This window comes from Hydractinia symbiolongicarpus, chromosome 4, assembly GCF_029227915.1.
Source record: "Hydractinia symbiolongicarpus strain clone_291-10 chromosome 4, HSymV2.1, whole genome shotgun sequence".
Classification (NCBI taxonomy): Eukaryota; Metazoa; Cnidaria; class Hydrozoa; order Anthoathecata; family Hydractiniidae; genus Hydractinia; species Hydractinia symbiolongicarpus.
This window is the reverse complement of record NC_079878.1, coordinates 21,878,933-21,894,205: the sequence shown is the minus strand read 5'-3', so window position 1 is coordinate 21,894,205 and position 15,273 is coordinate 21,878,933. Positions and strand designations below refer to the sequence as shown.

The window sequence follows — 15,273 nt, the reverse complement described above, 5'->3', positions numbered from 1 at the left end:
AGTTTTGTTCTATGTACCGAATGGCTAGACAAAGGCAAGCAAGGTCAAAAAGCATTCTGGTTTTGCCAACGTTTCTACTTATGCCTATACCTTTAATATACTTAATAAGTACACGATAAGTATACGAATAACAAGTAACGGATGTTTTCTGAAAGAAAGGCTTAAATAATAACAACTGTTCATTATACGAAATGCGTGACACGAAGGAAAAAACATGTTTCGGAGAACTTCTTCCTCGTCCAAAGTTTTTGTTCCGTTTACACGGTATATTTTAATGCGTGTCTTTTTTCATTTCGTGAGTATGTTTTAGAAATGTATAAATGAAAAAGAGGCTTTAATAACGACTAGGATTAGCCTGTTGCACCATGGCACGTATTGAGATTTTGTATTAATAAAGAACTGTGATAACATACAAAGGAAGTGTTGCAAACTAGGTCACGACTATACCGTCTCTACAATACAGCTGTATTTCGTCTGTCTTTGCGCATAATGGTACCGCAACTAGCGAGACACGCCAAATGCGGTATATAAATGATATACCCACAGGCTTAGTTTTGAATAAAGACAGCGGTCTTCAAGAGAAAACATATTGTGTAACATGAATTGATAAATTAGCAGGTTGTCGTAAGTGAAATATTAAATTTCGCCCACCTCCCTTTCCTGATAATAATATGTTCAAAAAATCCCGGAACATATAGGGTTCGGGTGGAATATATGTGAGGGAGATTGCCCCAAATAGGAGTTTGCTAGGGGAAGATATCCAAAAGGAATTGTCTACAGCGTTACCTGTTGTGTTGTTGGAAATTGGCTAGTGACATTTATGAATGGAGAGAGGAGGGTTAGCCGGTTATTTAAATCGTGATGTACCATGTCGTGTTTGAACAAAAATAGAGTTCTTTGTAATAACAAAATACTTCGTGAATATTTCATTTTAACACACTAATTGGGTTATCTATTTTGCCAGCATAACTATTATAATTAGCAATTTTTCATTTATTGTCACTAATTTTCCATTCCGTTAAACTTGCACTAATCTTTCGACGTGTTAAAAAAAACGAGACTACAAAGACACTTCGGGACAAAAAAATTCCCTTAATTTAATCTATTATCTGTTAAATTACTTTGTATTATATTATCAACGCAAGATTCACTTTTACAATGCATTATTTATGTATTGACTGTAAAAGTACTCAAAACGTATAGAGCTTTGAAACTCTTCTAAGAATTTAGTTTAGTCTAACGGTGCAGAACTTTATGCAGATCAAAATTTTGGTTTGATTTGAACTGTTAGCGCATTTCAATATCAGAATACAATGATTGAAATGCTTCAAGTTTTGTTAATGCGTGCATGATTTTATAAACTATTCGGGATTATGTTGATAAGTAATCCCATGTAGATTTTTTAAAGCTTAATGGAGGGAAACCGCAGTGTGATTCCTTCAGCGAAGTTCAAAATAGCTTAATTTTGTTCTTATTTAGATGAAGTTAAATTATTTCGTCTTGGCTTGGCTTGTCGTGCTTGTTATCGAGAATGCTGCGGAAGGTAGGTCATCAGATTACTAAGAGTATTCTTTCCACACATTTTACATATCTTTAAAGCTCTGTGTTTGTTTATAATTATTAATAATCACATTACAAATTTTCAATTCGCCGTTGCCCCCTTCCTTTACGCAAATATATCTTTAATAATAATATTTAAAGTTATGTGTTTTTTATCAGAAATAAGTTTTGAAGTTGTGTATCCTGAGCGAATTCACCATTCAAGATCAAGACGAGACTTGTCCACCTTAAGTGAGGTAAGATCTGATCATCTTTGCCTTATTATAAGTTTTTTTTCGGCTGAATTTGGTCAGCGTTTTTTGCGAGGGGTAAATAAAATTATTAACAAACAAAAGCAATAACAAAAAAAGGACTTGTATTTGCACGATTTATTATATGATAAAATCATAAACTTTCTTTGTTCTTGCCCCACCCACTTTCTTAATAGAGATAATGATTTTCTTTAAATATATTTTGCACTAAAAAAGAATCCGTTTCAATGAACTCGGACACTTTTTAAAAGGAAAAGGTTTTCTTATCACTCAATCATGGTAATCGATATTTAGTGACCTTTATAACGTAAATCTACCCACGCGATACTTGATATTAAAGATAGGACAGACAATAAAATAAACTTAACCCTAATATAACTATACCTATTTATATATGTTAATGAATGACGTCACTTAAACACAAATGGTTCAACCACCCCACCCTTCCCCCTTCCCTGCCCCCTTCACTTAGATTTACAAGCGAAGAAAAAGCTAAGGCATAATGGGCTTAAATACTTAAAAAAATTATTGCTTATCAAAGGAAAATGTTTCGTCAATTTTTAAACAAGAATGTTACGATTCCAAAACATAAAAACATGCTATGGACAATTTAATTTTTTTTGATGTATTTTTTGATATAAAATACCGCTTTATACCTGTTTATCCAACTACTTTTTTCTTGCAGTGTAACGCAAATAAAAAACATAATTGCAGCGCCCCCATTTTACATAATCTTGCAATACGCCAGTATTGTCTTAAAAATTCATTAATTTCTCTGCAACAGTAAGAATTTCTTCGCAACAGGAAGAACGAAACAATGGTGTATTGTGCTAGATTTGTTATAAATTTGTATAGCAAATTAAATTTTTTTATAAATCGGTACACTGAAATGCAAAGCTTTTACGGAAGTCCTGGGAAAATGTCCTACCGGTTAAGAAGGATGGTTATGAATTAAAAACATGTATAATACTGTTCTATGCCTTTGTTTTGTTGTCGTTCCTTCTTCTTTTTTTGTCTTTTCATTTCTATTTCCTCTGATAATCTAAAACACCACAAATGACATAGGATAGTAACACAGAAAATGGACAATTCAGAAAGCTTCAACTTGTTTTTTTATTGATGCGCCATTTATAAAAAATTTAATTGCAGTTTTCTTTTGAACATAATAAAACCAGTCTAGGTCGGGACACTTTTTTTCCACATCCGTATCCAGTTTTTTCTGTGCTTTTTTTTAAAAGAAAATACTTTTCTGTCCCAGTATCCCATAATTACAATTTTACCCATGGCATATGACACAAAACTTTTTGCATTTACCAACCGTGCAAACAAAGAATAATAAGCAAAATACGAACATGGCTAACAACAAATAACATAATTTTACAACAATATAAGACGTTATGGTTTCCCTTCTTTTTGCTAACCCTGGTGTGATGTATAGCAGTCAACCAAAGTAAATTATTTTAGAAAACCAGTCAATTGTTAATTCTTTTGTTGTCGTCTATAACTGTTTCAGAATCATTAGCTTATTCCTAGACATAACTAAAAACAAAAATAGCTTTAAAAACCAAAGCTCTTGGTGATAAAGAGAAAGAAGCAAGAAAAAAAATTTTAGCAATTTTTTTTAATTAATTGACAAAATTTTAATGTTTTTTTTGTTTTTTCTTCAGTTGTCTTAAATTCGTGTCTAATTTAAGTCCAATGGAATATTTGAGCATAATCAATAATTGCACTTATGTATCCAAAAGAGTGGTGTCAATTAAACAATTCAAGAGTCCATATCACAAATGGAAATGATCCAGAATTAATACTCGACTCACTTCCCCCTATATAAACAAATAGTCTTAATAATTTTTAATAATAAAAAAGATGAGCGATCAATTTAGTACCTTTTGTCAAACAAGTTTATTGTACATTTAAATCGAGTACGTTTGCGTCATTCAAAACTTACGGTATTGTTTGTTGCGTGCTTCTTTCGAGGGAAAGCTCATAATTTTTTAGAAAAAAAGCTTGTATATTCCTATTATTTATTTATTATTTGAGTATTTACTATTACTTATTAGTATTAACAAAGATCGGCGATAACATCAAAAGGAAGTGTTGCAAAGTAGGTCAGGATAAGTCCTATTAACTTAAATATTGTTCAAAACTTTACCTACTCAGTTCTTTTTAATCCTTTTTAAAATCTCAGTTCATAGCAACGGTTGTCTTCTATTGACAGAAGTGTCTTGTTAAAAATATAAAAGTCTAATTTTCTTTTTATAGAGTAATTAAGGTAATTAATTTTAAAGTGATTATGCGAAAAAAATCCTCATTCTCGAATCCGTTGATTAAGAAAACCCATCGAGTAGATGAAAAATGTTGTCTGTACTGCTATTTTCACATACTAGAGTGCCAATGAAAAAAAAAGGAAAATGACTTATTTATGCTAAACATACTTCTCGATATGGTAAATAACTTTTAACAGTTTACCAGGATTAGCACACCATATAGATAAGATACATCAACGTAGATGGTATAAGCACCTTTATAAGTTAATTGCCTATGCCATAAGAGAAAAATCATTTTGCACTGCCATAATAGCTATTTACCGTGTCTTAATTTTGTTTTGTTTTTTAGATTAAAAATCTAAAAAACTGCCTCGTCATTTTTCAGAATTGAAACTAATTGTGCGCACTCCTTTTATAAAAGTAACACAAAGTTTTGGCTATGGCTCAGTGTTGCTTAAGTTTCTCTCTCGTACAGAGTCAACTGTTTCTTACTTGTTACTTGACGCTTATTTTCTTGAGGAGGCCAAATTCGCGTGTTCTTTTGTTCATTTTGGTGCGCTGTTGGTCGTTAAATAAAGTTTACAGAAAAAGTCTCGGGCACATATCTCAGTCGATTGTTTTTTTACTCTTTGTCAATTTATTTACAAATTTCAGGCCAGCTGTTGTCGAAATGTTAATTTTTGCCTCATTCCCTAATAAGATGTTACATAAAAGAAAGTGTGTATACCTTATCAGAGCTATATTGAGAACCTCATAGCTTTAACTATTTGTCCCTTTTTATGTTGGAGGCCGTAGAACAAATACATATATTTGTGTTGCCATTGGTTTGTCTGTAAATCGGTGATTTTTTAGTATCCCATACACCTTCCAATTAGCAAACTATATTCGCAAGAAGGCAACTGTTTTCAAAAACTAACAGTTTAGTTTGAGCAACTGAATAATTTATACACACTTTTTAAATAATCAACACAAAATTTTGGCTAAGGCTTATTGTTGCTAAAATGCGCAGGACGAATCTCAGTAATTATGTGCAGTTAATAATGAAAGCAAAAAAGTTACCTAGGATAAATAAACATTGCTTACACTTCTTTGCTGTTGAATGCTGAATTAAAAACATGTAAATGCAATGTATAACTAATTCAGAAGTAACTTTTAAATTTAAATTTTTTTATACTAGCGATCCAACAGGCCTAAAATATCTATTTCATAAGAAATGTTTAGAAGTGCCATAGCAACCGTGTTGCTAAACGTGAACCACAGGAATCAATTCACATCATCATAAAAAAATTCCTGACACCATAAAATTTGTAACCCCGTAATCATTATCTTTTATCCCGTATTATATTCTTGCCAAGTTTAATAAAAAGAGGTAAAGCCACCCTAAAGTTATTTGAGGATAAATACAAGGATAAATGATACCCAGAAAAACCAGTGTAAGTAAGGTTAATTGAAAAACAACATGTTGTAGCTAGCATGGTAAATTTAATCAATGCCTTATATGTTAATAATGACGGTGCTAAATGTTGCTGTTTGCAATACACGTTACTTTACCTTTTCACGTGTATTACAAACGAAGAAAACAACCAGTTTATTTGTTGCAATGTCTTGGCAAGTAAGACGTTCGAAAATAGAAGGGTCAATTTAATTCTTAACAATATTTTATCCTTATCCATGGGATCAGTATGAAGATTCTACAACTTACCAGATCAAAGCTAAACATAAGGACTACATCATTGATTTAAAGAAGCATTCGTAAGTACTTTTACATTGATGGTGATGCTGACTAATAAGCAAACCGGTGGCTGTTTTTATTACGAACTTAAAAACATTTATTTAGGGGCATTCATCCTGGATCAATCTTGCTTCGAACATTTGATGATGATGGACTTGCTGTGCATAATGATGTCAGTATAATTTAATTTCTATACTTTTTTAAAAATAAACAATTTTTCATATGCAATATACTCTGCGTCATGTCGAAACACTGAATCTAGTTTAAATAACTTTTTCAATCTTCAGCTGCAAGTAATAAACAAACGATGACAATTAAATAAATAACTAGTCTACTGTACTACTCAATGCATCGCACATGGTATACACATTATTAAATATGTTTAATAACTAGGTAGTCGGAAAGAAAATGTTTGAATGCTGAGTGTAGTAGCTTTTAACATTTAAAACCTCCTAAAAATTTTTTTATCTGCTACGTATTTATGAATTCGTTTCGTACTTTCTACTCTATTCTATAGCATGCGCCTGAAAATTGTCACTACGAAGGAACAGTACGAGGAATAAAAGATTCATCCGTGACTATCAGTACCTGCAGACGTGGGCTAACGTACGAACATTTTTTTCTTTGATTAAAAATGTCCCTTACCGTTGTTTATCTAGAAAGGGTACATTGGAAGCAGATTAAAACTGCTTTAAACTTTAGGTTTTTTAAGAATTGTGTTCTGTCAAGTTTCTTTTTTCACAAATGGAGAAAATTTAGGATAATTAAGGTTTATTAAAATAAGAACTGCATTTTTAGCTTCTATCTGCACTAATAATTGATGCTTATCTATATATTGGTTCTCCACTGATAAAAGTTTAATTTAGGGGAGGTTTGAATGACGGTGAACATTGATTTGACATAGAGCCAAATGTGAGCAGTTTTATTTAACTTAAAAAATGTGTGTTTACTAGATGTATCGCTAAAAATTTATTCTTTTCCTGAATTATCTTCACAGGGTGCTGACGGCAGCCATAAATTTTACAATGTTGATGATGAAATTTACAGCATAAAAAAAAGTTATTGAAGCGATCCTACCCTAGTAAGACTGGTTAGATAGAATTTCTTGTATATATGAGCATTGCGACATTAGTTTTCATTCCTCAATTATTCATTAAGCGTTTTTACAAGGCATTTTCTGTAACTTTTCTTACTCTCTTTATTCAAATTGTTAAAAAACAGACTGGGATGGGAAGGGTGGATAGTGGGGCAGGAGATGGAATACAGGTGGAATTGCACCGAAAAGATAATTGTAATAAATACTAAACATGGAAGCTTTGGTTATTTAGATCATGAAAATGTAAACAACGACTTTGAAAGTATAGCGAGAAATGTGGCGATGTGAACAAGAAAAGAAACATAGCGAATTTGGTATGGTAATCTAACCCTTAAAATAATTTTATTTTTCATGTAAAATTGTTCATTTGTTGTTTGGCTTGGTTATTTAGATACCCTAGTTAATCAATGTCTCAGCCTCAGTATGTTTTATATCTTACCACGACACAAACAAGATATGTAGAGATGTTTGTGTGTGTTGATGAGGGATTGGTATGAACTTATCATATTTTTGCACGAAATCTTGCAAAAATTTATTTTATAATCTCTGTTACATTTCTTTACATAGTACAAAAGGTATAACAACGATACTAGTTAAGTTCTTGAAGGAATTCTCAATGCACTGTTACAAGTTGACAATGTAATTTTTACTTTATTTAATACGTTTTTTGTATTCCTAACTAATTTATAAGAACTTTGAAGTTGATCATAAATGTTCTCAGCTTGCTTACTGTACATTAGAAAACATGTTTGTATGTATATTCGTACATCAAACTTCACAATTACTATTATACTTCTCTATTTTGTAAGTGCATCAGCATGATTTTGTGTGTGAACACAGTATTTCCATTCACCTTTGCCATATCTATGAGTTCTTGATGTCAGCTATCTTTCTGTTTACTGGTAATTCTTTAATTTGAAAAAAAGAATCTATCTCAGGAAACCAACAAAAAAATTCACACTTTCCAAAATAAATCTATGGCAAACTTAGTTTCAAGAATTTTTATAATTTTCAATAAAAAAAAATGAATGTGTTCAAAATTGCACTTTGTTCAATTGGACTTTCTAATTTTGCAGCGATATTTGAAAATATTCACCAATGCTGAAATGTTTTTCTTTTGATTTGGAAAACAATACTAAGCTTGCAAGGGAATGCGTACGCTTAGCATTTTGATATTTTCTTCCACCGCATTATATTTATGCGCTATAGTATGCTATAGTTGATGATTTTACTAGAGAGCATCGTCTACGTACAGATTTATCAAGCTATCAATGTTCGTCTGATGCTTGTTGCTTTGGAAGTTCAAACAAATGGTCCTACTTTTACGAGATATAAAACTGGAGAGAGGAATCTTGGCCCATTTAAGAACTATGTCAACGATGTTATTAAGAAGACCAGTCAGTTTAAAAATATTCGGATTGATAATGCTCAATTGATGAGGTCAGTCTACATTTCAATCTTTGGATTTAATAAAGCATTATTGAAGAAATAAAACATCAAAACTTGTCAGTATCTGTTTGCTACAAGTATATCAACTGCGGTAGCAAAATAGATGTGTAATAATCAACATCACAATGTAAACAACTTATTCACAGACTAAAAATATCATTCATCCTTTATTTTCTAAATAATTGGATCACTTTATATGTGGAATTGCATTGTTTTCCTATCACATGTGAATGTTTTAACTTCAGTCATTTTTGCTGGACAGACTGTGCAGGCATGGCCTTTGTAGGAGCACTTTGTAGAGGTGCATCAGCTGCCGTCAATGCAGTAAGTAATACCGTTTTTGATACGACAAATGTTGTCATTTCTTAGTGGATTCATGAAGCAGTTTCAGAGATAGAGTTTGTTCATAATAGTAGTAATACTGCTAATTAGGCGACTTTACTTGTAGTGGTCGTTTGGAAGTATTAGTGGTCCTGTGGTAATAATTGGTCACGAATTTGGACATAACATGAATTTCCCACATGGTAAGCTTCTTAACAAGCCTTAAGGGTTAATTAGCGTAGCTAGAATGTCTTTCTAATCTTTCTAACGAAGTAGCAACACATAATTTTAATTGTAATTTTAGATGGAGACACATGCAAATGCTTAACACCAAGAGGTTGTTTGATGGGTGGCTCAAAGTAGGCGTATATCCGTTTAAGATACACATATAACGGAATTTAAGCCTAGATCCGTGTGATAACACAAGCCAAGTAAGAATGCTCTTTATCTATATACAGAAATTTAGAAGTATTAACCTTATTTGTTTGTTTGTTTAATTTTTAGATCTGGTAGACCTGGTTTTTCTGATTGCAATCTAAACAGGCTTAAAGCAAAAACATTTGCTTGCATTGACGATTAACCTGTTGCAGTAAGTGACTTCTATAGTGTACAATTTCTGTAAAAGCACTGATGCAACAATTGACATAACTAACATCTATTTTGTAGCCTTTATTATCTAAATGTGGCGATAGAATTAAAGAGCCTGGCGAAGAATGTGACTGTGGTACTCCAGAGGTATTGCATGAGTTTTTATTAAAACCAATTCTCAATTCACTCTTCTTTGGCACTTTTTAGTTCATTTGTTACAGATTAGGAAATAGAACAAAGTACTTAAATGTGTTTGCATCGTGAAAATTTCTTTTTTTACTGTAGACATGTGCAGCTAACAATGAAAGCTGTTGTGAACCTCATGGATGTAGATTAAAGCCACATGTGCAGTGTAGTTATGTTAATAACCCTGAGTGCTGCTCCATGCAGTGTTTGGTAAGAATTCGTTTTGTACTTAAAACATAAGTAATTACGTCCTATATTACCAGAAAGAGCACTCCCTTATATTCCCAGCAGAATCAACATAATCAAAGCTGGGGTATACCATACTTTTTTCTATTACACATGTATACTTCCTGGAACCTAGGTCTCCGCCCTCTTGTTATTGAAATGAAAATACTAACGAAGTGCTTTTAACGTTTTGTAGTATAAAAAGCAAGGTACATTATGTAGAGAAGCCAACGGAAATTGTGACGTACCTGAGTACTGCACTGGACTGAATGCTATAGTAAGCAAATCTTCTATATTTAACAATATACATATATTCAGATGTGATTTTTATTGTTTAATTTTAATTTCTAATGTCCAACTGATAATGTCGTTGCAAATGGGATGCAATGCGGAGACAAGGGTTGCGGTCTTAAGGTTTACTAGCCTGTTTTTAGTAATTCTAGTCTGAAATTCTAATTATGTTGTACATACAATTATATTAACTTTGCCTCCATTGGTGTAACGAGTTTCAATACTATAAACTTCAAATCTAACGTTTTTTGTCTTTTTATTTTTTTATGAAGATGCTTATTTTTTTCCCTTTGTAGCCACTGCTTCATCGCCAACTCCTATTATAACTCAGCATTTATGCTATCACAGAGAAATGTGTGTTACACTCAACATTACTAAGTGTTCCGGCGATATCCCTGATGGTACTAAAATAATGTATCGTACAATGCCGAATTATGATTGCGATCACGAACATATGCAATTCATATATAAGGCAGATGGTACTTTGATTCATAAATGCAGTGGAAAGAATGTTTGTCCAAGTGACGATGGCGAGTATTGGATTATTTCGAGTGCCTGTGATGCAGAAGCATCAAAGTATACCAGAACAGCGGTATGGTTGTTTTTTTCCTGTGAATCAAAATGGCAGCATATACTAATTCTTGTAGGCATGCGTCGGATATTTGTCAAATGAAAAAATCTTTCAATTTTTTTTTTCGTCTAAGCGGTTATGGTTCTCTGCACAAATTTCTTATTTTGCTAAACGTGCTTCTTCGCGAGGATTAACACTTCCCTGGTACATCTTTAGTTTATAATGCAAAAAGAAGAATCCTCCTTTTTGTTAGATTCGAATGCTTTTTAAAACATCTGTAAATGTTTCTCTTAGGACAGTTCCTTAAAACAGATAACATCAGGAAAATGTGTCGGCGCTAGAGATGGCTGGCCTCATTATGGTGATCTCCTTATGTTAAATAGCACATGCGACGCTTCTCATGATAGATCGAAATTGTTCTTTCTCCATACAGGTAAGACCTACAGTGTAATTTTAAGAAAGCATAAGGACGTAAACGTGCTTTAATTTCAGAAATATGCCTTGTTTTTATAATATTTTAATAGTGTAAAAACAGCGCTCTCATTTGAATCTACCTATCTAACAGCAATGCAAAATTTTCATGTAATAGAATTCTCCTTGAAGCAGTTGAAAAAACCGTTTATATGGTGTGCTTTGATGGCACTGGCTAAAATTAGTATCTGCGGAATTTTCTAGGACCCGTTATCCGTGAAAATACATCATTTAAATTAAGTCAAAGTTCCGTTATAATTTTGCTGTCATATTTTTCAATTTTAGACTGTATACTTCCTCTTGGTTTTACTAATGGCAAACTTCCGATTCTGCTTTTTTTGCGGGAAATTACAAAGAAGAAAAAGACAGTATAGAAAACATTCGTATAAACAAAAACGGTTGGTGTGCGAAGAGCAAAACAGATGGTAGTTGGTTTAAAATTGATTTTGGAAAGGTAAGATTACAAAGTACTATATATTTTTAAATTTAATACTCTCAAATAACGTTTTGGAACTAAGTTGCAACCATTCACGAGAAATTAATGATTCTTGTCTAAAAATGTGAGAACCTTAGCCCTTAAAGTGATATATCCAGGCAAAATTCGGCACAAACCGTCGTAATTCAACACCATAACTCGGGAAGTAGGTAGTGAAAAGTCCTTTTCGCATATTTGAAAGAGGATACGTACACATAAACCATCTAGGTCTTGTCTTTAACCATCAATCGCCGCTCAAGTTTCGAGAAGTTCATTATTTGTTGACCGAAAAAGGGCTCTTTTCAAAAATGGATCGTTCTTAAGGATAAAGAATTGACACAATATTACTGGCTACCACTAAAGTTTGATGAAAAATAAAATATGTTTGTGGTGCTTAAACGAACGCAACTGATTTATTTTTATAAACAACGATTTCAGAAACAGCAAATTATATCACGAGCGTTTCTTTCTATATAAAAAACCGGTTCATTAAATAAAACATAGGAGCTATAAAAGTTAGTTATACAATAATGGTTCATTAATGGTTTTTGTATTTAAAGTTGAATTGGTAGCTGCAGTTAAAAAAAGGAGTCTGGATGCCTAAAACCATCCATAAAATATACTGAGACAAAGCGGAAAATCCCGACCTTTCTCCCCCAGGCGTAAGATTTCAGGGTCTTGTGGTCATAAGATTTCAGGGTCTTGTGAACTGGGACGTGGATTATTCCTTAAAGCGTACGTGTTAGAAAGTGCCACTATCGAAATTTAAATGCTGCTTATCTAAGCCAAGCATCTGAAAAAACTTTTGCCCTGCACTAGCTGCGGAGAATTCCAGAGCTGATGCTTTTTGCAAACTTTGTGAAATCGCTAAAAAATGCTTGTCTTGAAATTTTTGTGTGGGGAAGTAGCCAAGAGAAGTTTTCTTAAACAATAGTTTCAATTATATGTCTTAGCGTGTGGAAGTCTCCCAAGTTAGAATGAAGGGAACCTATTGGAATTGGATAACAGGCTATCCTTATGTATTCGGATGATGACGTGCAATGGCATGGGTACAAAGAAAGTAGCGCAACACATTGGAAAGTAAGTTGACTTAAATCCAAATATTAATGTTTTGACATCGAGCAAAACATATTTTCAACAAGTTTGTTGACTTTTTTAGGATATAAACAGTTACTGTTATAATGGAGAATGCGCGAAAACATATTATCACCAGTGTCGCAGTTTATGGAATGCTGGTATGAATACGTTACCCCTTATCTAATCTAGGGAGGAACCTAGAATATCTCTCGCATTTCTTAAACTTTCCTAATAGGTTTCTTATTAAACTTACTTTGTCAAATAAAGATAAGTCTATATGTCTAATGACGCATATCCAGGAAAATCCTGCACTCGTTATGCTTCTTGAAATATTTAAATGGCGAGCGAAGGGTACAATCCGTTTTAATTCGAGTCCAATTTTGAACTGTTGTGCGCTGATTGGTTCGTTTGAATGTTATAATGTAAAAACAAAACAAAAGTGCTAACAGCACTTATTAAAATAACTACATAAAAATCCATAAGTTGAAATACTTTTGTGTGGAACCTAGCGTAGAACCACGGTGAAAAGCAGATCCACGGTAATGATTTATCCCGGTTTACTGGTTCTAGATATAATGTGATTATACTAAATGTCGAACTGTACGTATTTCTTTGTACCAGCTAAAAAACATTGTTTATCCTTAACTATCAATGGAAATGTTAAATTTACGCCTCAAGATCAAAAGTCTATCCGGATTAACCCGTTTGGGCATAATGAGCCGGTTACCATATTATTTCCTCTTTTGCAAAAGTAATAACAATGATAGCTATAACTCGTCATAGCGGGCGTTTTATATATCGCCTACACAAAAACGTTATCTTCAATGTTCCCTTTTCCTTAAAACTGGCATGTAAAATAATTAAACACGTTCTAAACAAATCTATAAACCATGTTGTTGTCTTCTTTAGTTTTGTACAGTTCTATTATTAACAAATCCTGTTTAGTATTTCTCAAACATATTCGCAATAACAAAAAGATACTGTTTTTACCCAGAGTATTATACTGGACATTAACTATTTTGTTCCGTTTTTATTTTAAAATAATAACTTGTCGTAACTTTTAACCTTACAGTTTTTCGATAAATGGGTCGTTAATTATTGGAAAATTATTTCATCTAACAACTACTGAGGCCATAAAGCCATAAGTTCATAATTTTACATTTGGCTACCTATTTTTTCGGCGTCTTTTATTCTAAAATGTTATTGCTCGTCACCGGTGCGATTTTTAAACGTAAAGAATGATAAGTTATCTCATTGAACATTTCTTAGACGCAAAGAAAGCTAATGATATCTGTTGGTCAGAATTGAACAGCGCAAATCTGAGTGGCTATGGAACATGTGATTCAACAAAAAACATCTCTTGTACCACAAGGTAAATTCGAAAATATTCTTAAAAAGTTATATTCTATCTTAATTTTGTTAATGTTATATTTCGTGTTATAGCAATGTCAAGTGTGGACAGCTCCAGTGCGAAGCTAGTGAAACAAAACGATATTATATCAACTATGGTACACAATACAAAGAATTCACAATTAACGGTGTCAAATGCACGTGTGTACATAAGACCTTTTTTATGCATTAAAGGGGCTACAAAACGAACTGGTGATTTTCGACTTTAGTGACATACACGAAAGTATGTTATAATTGACACCAAAATATAATCTATACCTATGCAAATAAATTATAACACTTATATCAAGTTTTCTGGTAAAATAAACTTAATAAAAAATAGCTAGCTATTTTCTTAGTTCTGCACAGAAACATACCAAACACTTTTTGTGATGTTGGATGAAATGTTTGCGCTTTTAAAAAATTTTGAAAATTTTAAGAAAGAAGACAAAAATTGTGCTGGATGATGTTTGTTGAAGATAATTATGTTGGCTAACTTTGCCATCAACATGTTGGTCCCGTTTGTCATGTCATGAAACATGTGGGAAGCTCAAAAATGTTGGCTAAAATGTTGTATCAATTCGAGCAAACAAAAAGCTGTTATGCTTTTTGTGTGTTTATTTTGCGGTAGTCACCAACGCCTTGACGTGTATTTTATTCGAAAAGGTTTATTTGTATACGTAAGTGCCTGTCTGACAAATAAAATAGAATAGCGGAATTAAAAAACCAAAGGCCAGGGCAAACCAGTTCAACATTTCATCCAACATTCACTTTTTGTGATGTTGGATGAAATGTTTGCGCTTTTAAAAAATTTTGAAAATTTTAAGAAAGGAGACAAAAATTGTGTTGGATGATGTTTGTTGAAGTTTGATTGCTGTTAAACATTTCATCTAACAATTTCGGAAAGATCAAAAAAAGTCTCTATTTCAAATGCATTATTTTTCATGTTGGATTGGTTTGGTGGTATGTTATGTCCAACATCTACAATGTCTGTGGATTTCGAACGTTACAACGTTCGAAACGACGTTCGAAAATATTTAATTTAGTCAATGGAATGTTTACAACTACATTTACGAATGCGTCAATAAAAAAAATATCATTTGCAATTACGGGCAGAACAGGGCTAAACGAAAATGTCTTCTAGCAGTGATTTATGATATTATAAAAATTATTAAAATATCCATTTTGCCCTCTCTTCGTTATCCATTCTCTTGTTTTACCACGTGTTCAGCAACACATCAAACACTACACACACATCTTGTCGTTCGCCATTTTGTTATTAAATAATGAAACAAACGACCAAAATTTCACACGTTCAAATGTT

At 32.6% G+C, this 15,273-nt stretch overlaps 2 long non-coding RNA genes across 2 annotated transcripts; both read left to right on the top strand.

Annotated features, from left to right (window-relative positions):
* Positions 1 to 5,769: 5,769 nt before the first annotated feature.
* LOC130640715 (uncharacterized) lies at positions 5,770 to 6,952 on the top strand. The gene is made up of 3 exons (XR_008982384.1): positions 5,770 to 5,830; positions 5,916 to 5,982; positions 6,328 to 6,952. It is a non-coding gene; the product is annotated as an uncharacterized LOC130640715 (long non-coding RNA).
* Positions 6,953 to 12,648: 5,696 nt separating this feature from the next.
* LOC130640679 (uncharacterized) lies at positions 12,649 to 14,129 on the top strand. The gene is made up of 3 exons (XR_008982378.1): positions 12,649 to 12,718; positions 13,830 to 13,932; positions 14,004 to 14,129. It is a non-coding gene; the product is annotated as an uncharacterized LOC130640679 (long non-coding RNA).
* Positions 14,130 to 15,273: the final 1,144 nt, after the last annotated feature.